The sequence below is a fragment of the Arvicanthis niloticus genome, chromosome X (assembly GCF_011762505.2).
Source record: "Arvicanthis niloticus isolate mArvNil1 chromosome X, mArvNil1.pat.X, whole genome shotgun sequence".
NCBI lineage: Eukaryota > Metazoa > Chordata > Mammalia > Rodentia > Muridae > Arvicanthis > Arvicanthis niloticus.
Window position 1 is genome coordinate 128,556,693 of NC_047679.1, and position 13,062 is coordinate 128,569,754.

The window sequence follows — 13,062 nt, forward strand, 5'->3', positions numbered from 1 at the left end:
GCATGGTTATGCTCTTGTGCTACCTGCCCCTTCCCAGCTATGTGTTGACTCATTTCACAATGACTGCTATCTTCCAGGCTATAGCTGCTGGTTGGCTCTATAGGTTGTAGAATGGCTCTTCCATCCTGAAACACTTCATCTTTATGGTGCTCAGTGTCTGTTCAGCATCTACTGCAGCCACTCTGTGTTCTTAACTACCCTTAGCCTAGCTCATACCCAGGGGACCTTGGCTCTGTATCCAGGAAAGCTTGCTGTTTCTTAAGCTGTATTTATTCATCTCCACCATCTCTCTGCCTCTCTTGCACACATATTATCCCTTTCAAGCTCATCCTAAGTTCGAGCCTTGGTATGATAGTATGGGTGGTTCCCTGGTCCTGGGTCTCTTGGGAGCAGAGTGATGCAAAGCTATGATGCCTCTTTCTCCCGTGGAGCTCAGTTTGCTAGTTTGCAACAGGGTCTCATGTATCCCATGGTACCTTGAACTCTATTAGCCAAGGATGGTTTTGAACTCCTGATCCTTTTGCCTCCACCTCTCAGGGCTGGGACTACAAATGTGTTGCATCACATCCAGCTTCAAGCTCTGTATTTTGAGATCTGCACCAAAGCACTTCTGGTATATTTCTTTAAAATATGTTTAATTACGTGTATGTATGCATGTGTCTGTGTGGATGAGATGTCCATGGAGGTCAGAGGCATTGAGTCCTCCTGGAGCTGCTCGGTGAAGAAGCTTGGAACTAAACTCTGGTCCTTTGCAAGAGCAGTACACTCTTTACTTAGCCATCCTTCCAGCCCTCTATATTCCTTGCCTTCCAGAGTGGGATGAGAAGATGAGCACAGGGAAGAAGGGTAGCTCCATAGGTAATGGCTACAAGAGTAGGAAGAACCCTTGCACTTCTGCCAGGCTAAGTGTCCACATGTCTTAACAAATGTGCACAGGCTTCTCCACTGGACAACTCACCTCTGCTGACCCATGTCCTCCTATGATGTCTGGAGATTGTTCTCAAAGCTCCTATCTGAAGGACAGTGTATTGCTCCTCTTCCTAGGCCTGTGGCAGGCTTGTAGTGAGAATTTTGGAATTTTGGTTTCTTTTAAAACACATGAATATTAAAAGAATGTGCTTTTGTTTTAATCCCGGGTGTAGGGATGTGGGGCTGCTGTGGACTTGTTCGTAGCAGCTGACCGTGATTTGCCTTATGCTGTAACAGAGGCATGGTTTTGCCAGCTGTAGATAATTCTATGATTGCGTGATATTTGGAATTCTAGGAACTTTTCAGAAAGTATATAAATACAAGGACCCCGAGAAGTAAGGTAGGTGAAAGTTGGTCATTTAGGGAGGTTGGTTGCAGTTTGTTAGTAGCAGTGGGCAAAGAAACAAAAAGAAATTACATTCAGGGATTTTCCTAATTCCTCTCTCCCCTCTATCCTTAACCCTCTCCTATTTAGTGTTAGGGGGATAAACTGGGGGATAAAGGGTGAAAAAAAGAACCTACAAAGTAACAAAGACCAGCTACACAGGCTAGTGGAACTTCCCTTTGCTTTCTTTACTGACAGGATACCTTCAACAAACAAACTATAGTGAGTTTTGGTTTATTTAAAAATCCAATTATGTTATATGAATGTTTGTGTTGTATCCCAGCATTAATTATGATTGTCTTGTACTCTTGGTGGGGGGGCATGATTTTTGCCAGCTGCAGATAGTTTAATTTTGGGGACTCTGGAGAGAGTATAAATTCAAGAGCCCCCAAGAAGGCTTGCTGCAGCTACTGTTTTTCCTCTCCACTGAGGCTGCTGTGGCTGCTGCCCCCTGCCCCCTGCTGCTGTTGCATTTGCTATTTCTGGATTGCTGTTTTCCTGGACTGCTGGATATTCTGATGACAAAGACTGGACTTGCCCCAAGAAACAAGATGACCCTAATTAGCAGGAAGTTGGCTATTTTGTTGGCTGAAAGAGGTTGCTCCATTTCGCCTCTAACCTTTCTCTCCTACCTAGTGTTGGGTTGGAAGGGAGGTAGATATATAGCTGGTTTAACAGCTGTGCTAGAAGTCAGTCAGTAGTTACAATGGTTAACATGCTGGAGGGAGGAAGCTGTGAATATAGAATAATTAAATAGAACAAGGAGAATAAATACTGTTAAAAGATCAATTGCTTGGTAAAGGGTAATATTTTGACCTACAAGAACAAATTCAAGTTGATGATGCTGTGATGCTATTATAAAACAATGTCACGTGGTGGCTTTAAGAGCTTGGTATAAGGTTGAGGAGACTGGAAAAAGATCCACCTCGTTTTACTAAGATAATGCAAGGCTCTAGAGAAGCCTTCACAGATTTCTTGCAGAGATTAGTTTCAGCTGTAAACAAAGCTGTATCAGACCCCAATACCAGACGGGTGTTGATAGAGCTCTTGGCATTTGAGAATGCAAATATTGAATGTAAGAGAGTTATTAGGCCATTAAAGGCAGGACCAGTACCGGTGGATGAATAGATAAGAGACACAACTGGTATTGGCTCTCATGAGCATCATGCCAATATCATAGAACAAGCAATAGCTAGAGATCCCAGATATCAAAATATCCAGTGCTTTAATTGTGGTAAATTCTGCCATTTGAAAAGAAATAGTGATTAAGCTGCTAAACATCTCAGAGCTCACAATGCCAGGTACATTAAGTTTGAGGAATATAGTACTTTCCAATACAGAAGTGTAGAAGGTGACATTTCTACAATGGGCAATTGTAGTGGCTATTCCTGGTGGTCAACTTGACTATATCTGGAATGAACTATGATCCAGAATTGGAAGGCTCACCTGTGATCCTGATCTTGAGGCTGGGAGATACAAGTTTCTGACCTGGATCTTGGCATGGAGATCTTGAGGCATAGTGGCTATGAATCCCAGGAGACTAAGACAAGGAGATCTCTGAGTTCAAAGTCATCCGAGACAAAGTAAGTCCCAGATCCAGGCGTGTTGGTACACACCTTTAATCTGGGCCTCAGCTTCTGCTGGAGACCTACATAAGGACATTGGAAGAAGGAACATTCTCCTTCACCTGCTTGCCTTGTGGGACTGAGCAACTGTTAGGTCCTTGGACTTCCATTAACAGCTGCTGCTGACCATTGTTGGGGAGTTGGACTACAGACTGTAAGTCATCAACAAATTCCCTTACTATATAGAGACTACCCATAAGTTCTGTGACTCTAGAGAACCCTGACTAATACATCAATGAATTCTTCTCCTGGTGGCAATGGGTTCTCCTTGGAAAGAAAGCCATGGCTTCCCAGGGTTTGTAGAGAGATGCTGTGGTAAAACATGACACTGGACTAATAAGTGCAGGTCTAAGAGGGACATAAAAGGTAACCTTGCCATCCAGAAACGAAATGAAGGGCCTATCAGCTCAAGGCCCTGTAGCAAAAACTACAAGCCTTTTGATCTGTCAGGAGGTAACAAGCTGGCAGAGAAACCACAACTAAAAATAAAATCAGAATATGGAGGATGTTAATAGATTTAAGAGTAGTGAATAGAGTAATTCACCCAATGTATCTTTCGAAGCCTGGAATTCCTTTACCTTCTTTGTTACCTAAGTCATGGTCTATAATAGTAATTGAATTAAAAGATTGTATTTTCGCAGTCCCTTTGCATGAGCATGATAGGGAAAAGTTTGCTTTCTTATTACCTACTTGTAACAACAGTGGTCCATTAAAGAGATATCATTAGAAAGTGCTTCCATAGGAAATGTTAAATAGGCCAAATTTATACCAGTATTTCATGCAACAACCACTAGAAATAATTTGTAAGCAATTTTCTCAGTCTACTATTTATCATTACATGGATGATGTTTTGTTGGCTAATTCTGATGCAGATACTTTAGAGATGTTTGAAGAAACAAAAATAACTCTCCCATGCTGGGGGTTATAGATTGCTCCTGAAAAAATAGAGAGGGGATTCAATTATTTGGGTTATAAAATAAGTTGATGTTGGGTGTTGTGGTTCTAAAGCTATTTGTGTTAATTCAGCTCCCCAAATCATAGGGGAACCTTGGGTTCAAGTTATATAAAGAGAAAGGGGATATATATATATATATATATATATATATAGAGAGAGAGAGAGAGAGAGAGAGAGAGAGAGAGAGATTAATCTCCATAAAAGGAGGAATTTAAGTACTAATGATGAATAAATAAATTGAGGCTTTTGATCTTAAAGGTCAAGACCAGGAGATAGGGAGAATAACAAGGCAGGAGACAGTTAAGAAAAGGGAAATTTTAAATATACAAAGATGAACAAATAACTTGAGGATTTGATCTTAAAGTATAGGTCAAGAGAGGAGATAGGGAGAAGAACCTTATTTCAGACGGAAACTTAAGGCCTTGACCTCATGTAAGAACAAGGCAGGAGATAAGAAACAATGTCTCAACAAATAATTATTTGTTTAGATTGCTTTGATTGTTTTTGTTTCAATTATCAAAATTTGTGTGGTTACAAGTTTTATGGTTATGATATAAATCCTCTGGGAGAGAAGTCAACCTACTAAATTGAGTCAATCTATCCTGTTGATGATTTCAGGTTACTGGACTAATGTGCCCTTCCCAACCTTGAGAAGGCTGACTAGACCTTACTTGCTACAATGGACCTTAACCCGTGCAACTTCCTACAGGAACTTAGAAGAATAGACTGCCCACTGAGTTTGCTTTGTAACATAATCCAGCTGAAACAATGGATGGGTTCCATGGGCTTTCCCCTATATAAAGGCAGTGCTGAACTTTGAGCCTTGATCAGAAACTTTGTCTTAGCTTCATACTCCTCTTGCCTCCCCTGTCTCTTTCATTTTCAGTCCCCCTTTCAGGTAAACCTAGTTCATCCATGGCCGCTGGATGGCTACAGGTGCTATTTTGGGAGAGAGGCTCTGTATTTGTGTTAGTAGGAAAGAAGAAAAGGCTTTGGACCTCTTCCAGAGTAATATGGGTCAGATATGACAGGGGAAGACTCCCCTAAAGATCTTGACTACAGAAAAGAAAATCAAACAAGACAGGTAACTTAAATTGTTGATTCCTCCACATGGGAACAGCCCAGTAACTGGCTTAGACATGAAAATGTCTCTAGCCAAAATTTCAGTTAAAATTAGGCAATAAATCTTGTTGGTTGTAGAATCCTTAAGATTCATCGTGCCATCCTTCACATGGCATGAATGAAGATTTATTACAATTGGTTATTGATCAAATTAACTCATAAAAGGATAGTTGTCTTTCACCTGCTTAAACAAGAAACAAAAATTCATCCTTAACTGATCTGTGCACCTTATATAATCCATACAAATATCTTAATAATACTAAACTTTTGTTTGTAAGATTCATATATCACAAAATGTACAGCTTTGACAAGATTCATCTTCGGGGACACTGAAACGACCTACTGTTTCAGCTACCTGCCTCCCAAAACAGCTTCAGGAATAACTGCTGATATTCCTGATGGACTTGTTCATCCGGCCTTTCACACAGATCCAGTCTAAACTTCAGTCAAGTCCTGAGCCTTCTAAACATACAGAGACTGGATAAAAGATGCTAAAACTAGCTTTCTTAAGTCTAACCAATTTTTCTAATTTTCTTACCCCTCCCCACCCCTTAAAATTTTCTCATCGCCCCTATTCAACAAGAAGCCATAGAGAGTCATCATCCTAATTTCTTGGGTTTGGATGTCTGGTTATGGTTATTTTATAAATTATAGATAGGTTGTTATTTTAAGGGATAATTTGGAAATGGTCATAATTTTGAACAGGAAGGAAATATATGGGATAGATTACTAAATTTATTCCTAAACAAATCATTGTATAGCCATAATCTTACACTGGTAGAAATCTTTATAATTGATACAAAGTTGAAGTTATAATTTCTTACATTGGTATAAAATTTATATATTGAAACAGATTTAAGACTTTAATTGGTAAAAATTCTTTATATTGATACAAGATCTAAAATTAATATTGTTACTGTTAGATAGGCATTGTATCTATACAATTCATTTAAGAATACAAGGCTTTGACTCTGTCCTTCTATAGCTGCTATTACAAACTGTTTAGGATGATTAAGTAACACAAGTTAAGAGCCAGATAGCAAACTCATAGTTATATTAGATTCTGATTTAATTATAATAAAGTGTTTTCAATATTATTCAAATAGAAATAGCTAAGAATAGTCAAAGTTTAACAGTTCAGATATACTTTATATAAACAAATCTTCAAAAACACCAAAAATCCACAGACTATGACATTTAATGTTATTTCATTATTTAAGATCATTTGACTATGAGACATGTCTGCTTCTGACAGTGCCCCCTTCATAGTTCAAAGAAGATACTGAACATCGTTATCCCCAGGTAGAGTTGCTTATTATGACAAGGTAGCCACTGGGCAGGAAATGACCTAATTCATCTACAGACAAAGAATACTGTCCAGGAAAGAATACACATATGAGATAGTTGACAGCTTAGCTCTGCCAGGACAGGATAAGCTAGTCCTTTATATTTTCCTGCTTCACATGAAGTCTGCCAGGTGTTTCTGGGCCAGAAGGCTAAAGACAGAGACTCCATCATTATAAGAAATTAAGAGACTGTCTAGACAGCCAGCTGTCTCTCCAAATTATATAATTTTGGCAGCTTAGTTCTTGTGCTTCCTACACATTCAGGTAATAATTCATTCTTGGATCTCTGATGGAGTTGAAGACTAGTTATAGTCTCATAATTAAACTTAAGTTATTTAACATTGAGGAAGATGATATAGATTTATGTTGGACCTTGAAAGGCAGCCTGGTTTCTGGTTGAGCACAGGCTAGAAACCCCAGTGACCCCAGGTGATCCTAAGGGACAGCAGGCGTTTTGCCACAACCCCAGACTCCAGGCTCCTGACATGAGGCATCAACCCTCCATAGGTTTGTGTCCTTTTGTAGGGTAACAACCTCCTAGCCCCTCCACAGGTAGAGGGCATGACTACAGGCCATGTAGCCTCAAGACAGAGCTCCATATTAATGAGGTACCTACAGGCCAGAAGGGCTTAGCCAATTAAGCATTCCTTCCCAGACACTCCTCCCTGCAAAAGGTATTTAACCTCAGGCCGGTCCTCAAACAGGGTACGGTTTCTCATCTACTTTCTGCCATGACAATAAAAGCTTTGTTGTTGTTGTTGTTGTTGTTTGTTTGTTTGTTTGTTTTTTGAGACAGGGTTGACCAGGCTGGCCTGAACTCAGAAATCCACCTGCCTCTGCCTCCCAAGTGCTGGCATTAAAGGCGTGCGCCACCACAGCCCTGCGACAATAAAAGCCTTAAAACCATGGACTGCTTCTTTTCACTGAATTCGCCATGAGGAGCCGCTGTCTAATCTACCACAGATGACCTCTCTGTGTTCCCAGCCACGGTGATCACCAACCCAAGCCAGCTGCCTGTGAACAAGCTAAGCCAAACCACAGAGACAAGCCAAGGACTCTCCCCATGGGGCACAGCTGGAGCTTCTCTCTCCCTCACCCCTTTGGCCGTGGGCCAGTCCAGCTGGTAAGCCAGTCCAGCACGTGGGCCCCCATGTCGTTCTCAGCTCTTACGTTTTTTTTTTTTTTTTCCAGCGGCACCGATGTGCCCAAGAGCCTGAGAACCAGACGGTCCCCCCCAAGACCTCAGTCTGCACTTCCCCACCCCTGGAGCAGTGTCTCCACAACAGCTTCTCACAGCCTGACACCAGCCCAGCAGTGGCGTAGGGTGAGAGCACAGTCAAACTTCCCACATCCTGAGTCCTGCCTCCCTGACCAGCAGCCCTACCCCTGTGGCAGAGCGGATGCAGGACCCCCCAACATTCTGCCTAAGCCATAGGCTATCAGATTTATTATTGACAGGTGCCACATCCATACAGACATAAGATATTCTCTCTACAACTTTCCATTTTATATTACTCATATTTGGCCTCATACAGGTTTGCCAGGTCCGTTGGCACAAGAAAACAAGGAAATTGACCAACTATTGATAGAAACTATATTAGAAGCTTCAAATTTTCATGAAAAGATACCATGTTAACAGTGAAGGTTTAAGGAAGAGGCAGGCAGATTTCTGAGTTCCAGGCCAGCCTGGTCTACAGAGTGAGTTCTAGGACAGCCAGAACTACACAGAGAAACCCTGTCTCAGAAAACAAACAAACAAAAAAAAACAAAACAAAACAGTGAAGGCTTAAAGAAAGTATTTTCTACTACTTGGCAACAAGCCAAGGAAATTATCAGAAAATGTCCTACTTGTTCCCTGTATAACCAATCTCATTTACCTACTGGAAGTAACCTGAGGGGTATCAAAAGAAATGAAGTCTGGCAGATGGATGTGTTTCATTTTGCAGAATTTGGAAAACTAATGTATTTATAGCATACCATTGATATATACTTGGGGTTTCAATGGGCAACCGCTTTAAGTTCCTTTTTTTTTTTTTTTTTTTAAAAGGAAGCATGTGAAAGGACACGTGATGAAGGATTCTTTGCTAACAACACACATATTTATTGGTCCACCTTATATTGCATAGTTGAGTTCCGTTGGTCAGGACACCATAAACACACCAAAAAACTTCTGGTGGTGTGCTATAGACTCAGGCTGATTGGCAGAGTGATGTCAGCTGACAGGTGCATGTGCTGAGGCAGGACATGTGATGTTTGGAGGGTATAAATAGGACTGAATGAACAGTGATGGAGGCTGAACTAGGCTTGCTTATAAAGCTAGCTGTACAATGCTTATGGATCTCGAGTCTTCGCTGATCTTCGCTTCCCTGAGAGAGGTACAGTTGAGAGTATCTCCTGGCGTCCCTCTGCATCCTTCCTGCTGACTCAAGCTAAGGCTGAGACCTGGCTGTCTCTGCTAGGTTGAGCCACTACTGCCGATTTGTTTGCTATCCCAACTCTACCCAACTGGACTGCTGGTGTATCCGTGAAGTGTTTGCAAGTGGATCAAGCTGCCACCGCTAACCTGTGAACTGAATGAACTGTTGATTTCCAGACAACACAGATAGGAGTTGTGCCAAAGAACCTTTCTAAACAGATCCAAGTCCCCCATATCCTTTCTTTTTCACTACCTCTGGTGAGTGGTGGGTTACAAGGGAGGTTAAAGCACTTAAGAACCATTATTAAAAATAGGTTTTGAAAGAATTAGGGCTGAAGAGATGGCTCAGTGATTAAGAGCACTGAGTTCTCTTCCAGAGGTCCTGAGTTCAATTCCCAGCAACCACATGGTGGTTCACAACCATCTGTAATGGGTTCTGATGCCCTCTTCTGGTGTGTCTGAAGACAGCTATAGTGTACTCACATACATAAAATATATAAATCGTGAAAGAAAAAAATTAAAGTTATAGCAAATCTTCCTGTGCCTTTCCCAGAGTGCTATCTCTACTGGAATTCCTACCTTCTACTTCCTGCCTTTGCTAATAGGTCATAGGCTTTCTATTTTATCCAATCAAGGGTGACTTAGGCATGTAAGGAAGGACAGTTTTGTTTCTATAGGGAATGAAAAATATAGGGTTACCATCAAAAGTTATAAAGATTATATATGACCTGGGAAGACTTCCTGCTAGCTGAGGCTAAATGTCTCTGCATAGCCAATGAATCTTTTTGGCTACCTGGTGCTCATGACTTATTACATGCTGTGATGGTTTGTATATGATTGGCCCAGGGAATGGCACTACTAGAAGATGTAGCCTTGTTGGAGTAGGTGTGTCACTATGGGTGTGGGCTTTAATACTCTCATCCTAACTGCCTGGAAGTCAGTATTCTCCTAGCAGCCTTCAGATGAAGATATAGAACTCTCAGCTCCTCCTGCACCATGCCTACCTGGATACTGCCATGTTCCTGCCTTGATGATAATGGACCAAACCTCTGAACCTGTAAGCCAGCCCCAATTAATTGTTGTCCTTAAAGACTTGCCTTGGTCATGGTGTCTGTTCACAGCAGTAAAACCCAAACTAAGACACATGCCATCCTTTTATATAGCATGGATGGAAATATATAATACAGTTTGGTTACACAGTCCAAATGGACTTAAAAATTGATAGATGCCTTTCACCTGGTCAGACACTAAGCAGAAAATTGTTGGCTGATTTATGCACACCATGCGTTCCATACATGTTAATCCAGAAATGTACCTGTATTACCTTTAAAAGTTTGTGTGTTTTCAGAGCAAACAGACCATACACCAATGGAGACAAAGCAAGTAGCCTGGGTGATCGAGCCTCACCCAGTAACTGCCTCACTGTTTCCTCAAAAATTTGCATCCAGGTCAACTTCAAAGCAGCTAGCTCAGATGGTTCACCCTCAGGGACTTGTTACAGCTAGGACTTTAGTTAAGCCTTGCACTTTCCTATCACACTGAGACTAGACAGCAAGTGAAATAGCCAGCTCTCCCAGGATTTTGTCAATATCTCGATTTTCTTAGGGTCCTCAAAAGTTTCCTTCACCCCAGACAGCAGGAAGCAATTTTAAGAATACAATGGCCCCATTCCCAAGAGGTGGGGTGGGTGGTTTTTGGTTGTTTGATGGGTTATGAATATTTGTTTTCATTTAGGGGTGTTGGTTTCAGGTTGTTATTAGTTATGGTCAGGGAGGATACAAAGTAAAGGAGGTTAGATTCAGAGATCTCTTTTTCCCCTCTATCCTTTCCTATCTAGTGTTTTGGAGAAGGAAGGAGATACTAAAAGTAAAAAAAAAGTAGGGAGGATATAGGATGATAGGATAAAAGGTAGTTTATTAAATCCACTATTCTCAAATTCTATCACTATATCGATAGAAATTTTAGGTTATTTTGTTCAACTCTTGCTTGATATATTGTATATATACAACTCACTTAAAAATGTAAAGTTCTAGTCTTATGAAAGCTATTATTACAAACTGCTTAGGATAATTTAAAATGCAAGTTAGTAGTTAGTCACCTATAATCTTACTTGTAGTCTTGTTAGGTAGTAGTTAATTACAGAAATAAGCTTTATTTAGCCTCTTGTATGTTTTCAAACTTAAGCAGATAGTAAATAGTTAGAAACAAGAAATGTTTGTCTACTTAAATATGATAATCTTCAAACACTTTGGAGATCCACAGATTATGGCATTTAAAGATGTTTTAATAATAAAAGGCTTTTCATGGGTATCAAACTTCCACATGTACTTTGCTTCAAATGTAGCAAAGCTAGCCACTGAACAAAAAACTGCTCTTGCCTCTACTGCTGACAGCAGGCTGTCCAAACTGTGGATAAACAGGACACTGGAAAGTTGACTGCCCAATTTGCAGAGACAAAAGTAGGTCAGTCCTTCAAAATTTTTGCTTCACAGATGTCTGTCAGATATTCTGGGCTTGTTAGCTAAAGACTGGATGCCCCAAATGACACACAGGAACTTTGGGTAACTGTCCAGGGAGTCAGCAGTCTCTGTCATTTCTATAGTTTTGGAAGCTGCTTGCTCTACACTTCTTGTTTAGTAAGGTAATATAGCTTTCCCAGATCTCTGATGAGATTGAAGACTAGATATAGTCTTAAAAGTTCTCTTTATTAAAGATTAAAGATATAAAAACTTAAGTTGTTTAGGATTAAAGATATAAAAACTTAAGTTGTTTAGGATCTGAGATGTCTTCAGGTTGATAAATGCAAGTTATGATAGAAAGTGATTTAGGTACAGAACTTTGGACTCACCAGGATAGGATAGAGTGGAGTACTTTTTCCCAGGTTGCTAAATACATATATAGACTGAATACTGTAAATATAATTATTTGATAGTCCTTATAATTGTTCTTATTGTATTTAGCTTATTAGAGAAAAGGCTTTATTTTGCATTAAAAAGGGGGAAATGTAGTGAGTTTTGGACTAAAAACTCAGTTATAGAATTTGTTTGTTTTAACCCCATGCATGGGATATGGGCTGCTTCAGTTTTTCCACAGCTATTAACTATGATTGTCTTGTGCTCTAGAGGGGTGATTTTTGCCAGCTGCAGACAGCTTAATTTTGAGGACTCTGGAGAACCCCAAGAGGGCCTGCTGCTCCCACTGCTGTGTTTGCTAGACTGCTAGATATTCTGACAAAGACTGGACTTGCCAAGAAACACAACGACCCTAATTAACAGGAAGTAGTCTATTTTGTTGGCCAAGAGGTCTATACCCCGTTTCCTTTCTAACCTTCTCTTACCTAGTGTTGGGGGATTAGAAGGAAGGTAGAACTGTAAGAACCCAATAAAATGATATGCCAACATGAAGCCTTGGAGGCTATGAACCTAGTGAGGCTATCCCTCCAGCCCCCAAGTTGTACCTTAGCTGTCCTAGGCTGGGTCCCATCTGGGGCAGGGAACAGTCTGGGTAGGAGGACATAATGGATACCACATGCTAAGAAGTGCTGCTATGGAGCCCAGTGGTGATGTGAGCACCAAGAAAAGGGCTTTTCAGAAGCAACCTACTGTACTGGTCCTGCATCAGGTGCACTCAGCTCATAGGAGGCAACTTTTGGTACCAAAATGGGTGAGAAAAGTACCAATACATGGGGCTGAGAGATAACACGGTGGTTAAGATTGTATACTGCTCTTGCAGAAGACCTAAGTTCAATTCCCAGTCCTTAAGTTGATACTCATTAGTTGCCTGTAACTTCAGCTCCAGAGGACTGTCTTTGGTGTCTGAGAGAACCTGCACATACTCACCCACCCACATACATACACAGAATTAAAATAAAAAGCTGAGTTGTAACCTTTAAATCCAGTACTTGGAAGCAGAGGCAGCAGTTTGAGGCTTAACTGGTCTACACATGTCAAGACTTCAGTTGAGTCTCTGACTCAAAAAACAAAAAACAAAACAAAACAAAGCAAATCCCCAAAACAAACAGAAAAGAGAAAAAGCAGAGATAACAGTATTGAGATGCTGATGAGAGGAAACATGTCTCCACACTCCTTCTCTATCTCAACCAAGACCTAAAGAGGCATGGGGTGGTTATGCTTGCTCCTCTCAACCTTCTGGCACTATAGTCCAGTCCAGGGCTGCCTTATCTCCAGACTTTCTTAGTTTTCTGCCCAGTTAGCACTATTCAACCAAATCATAACTGTATTATC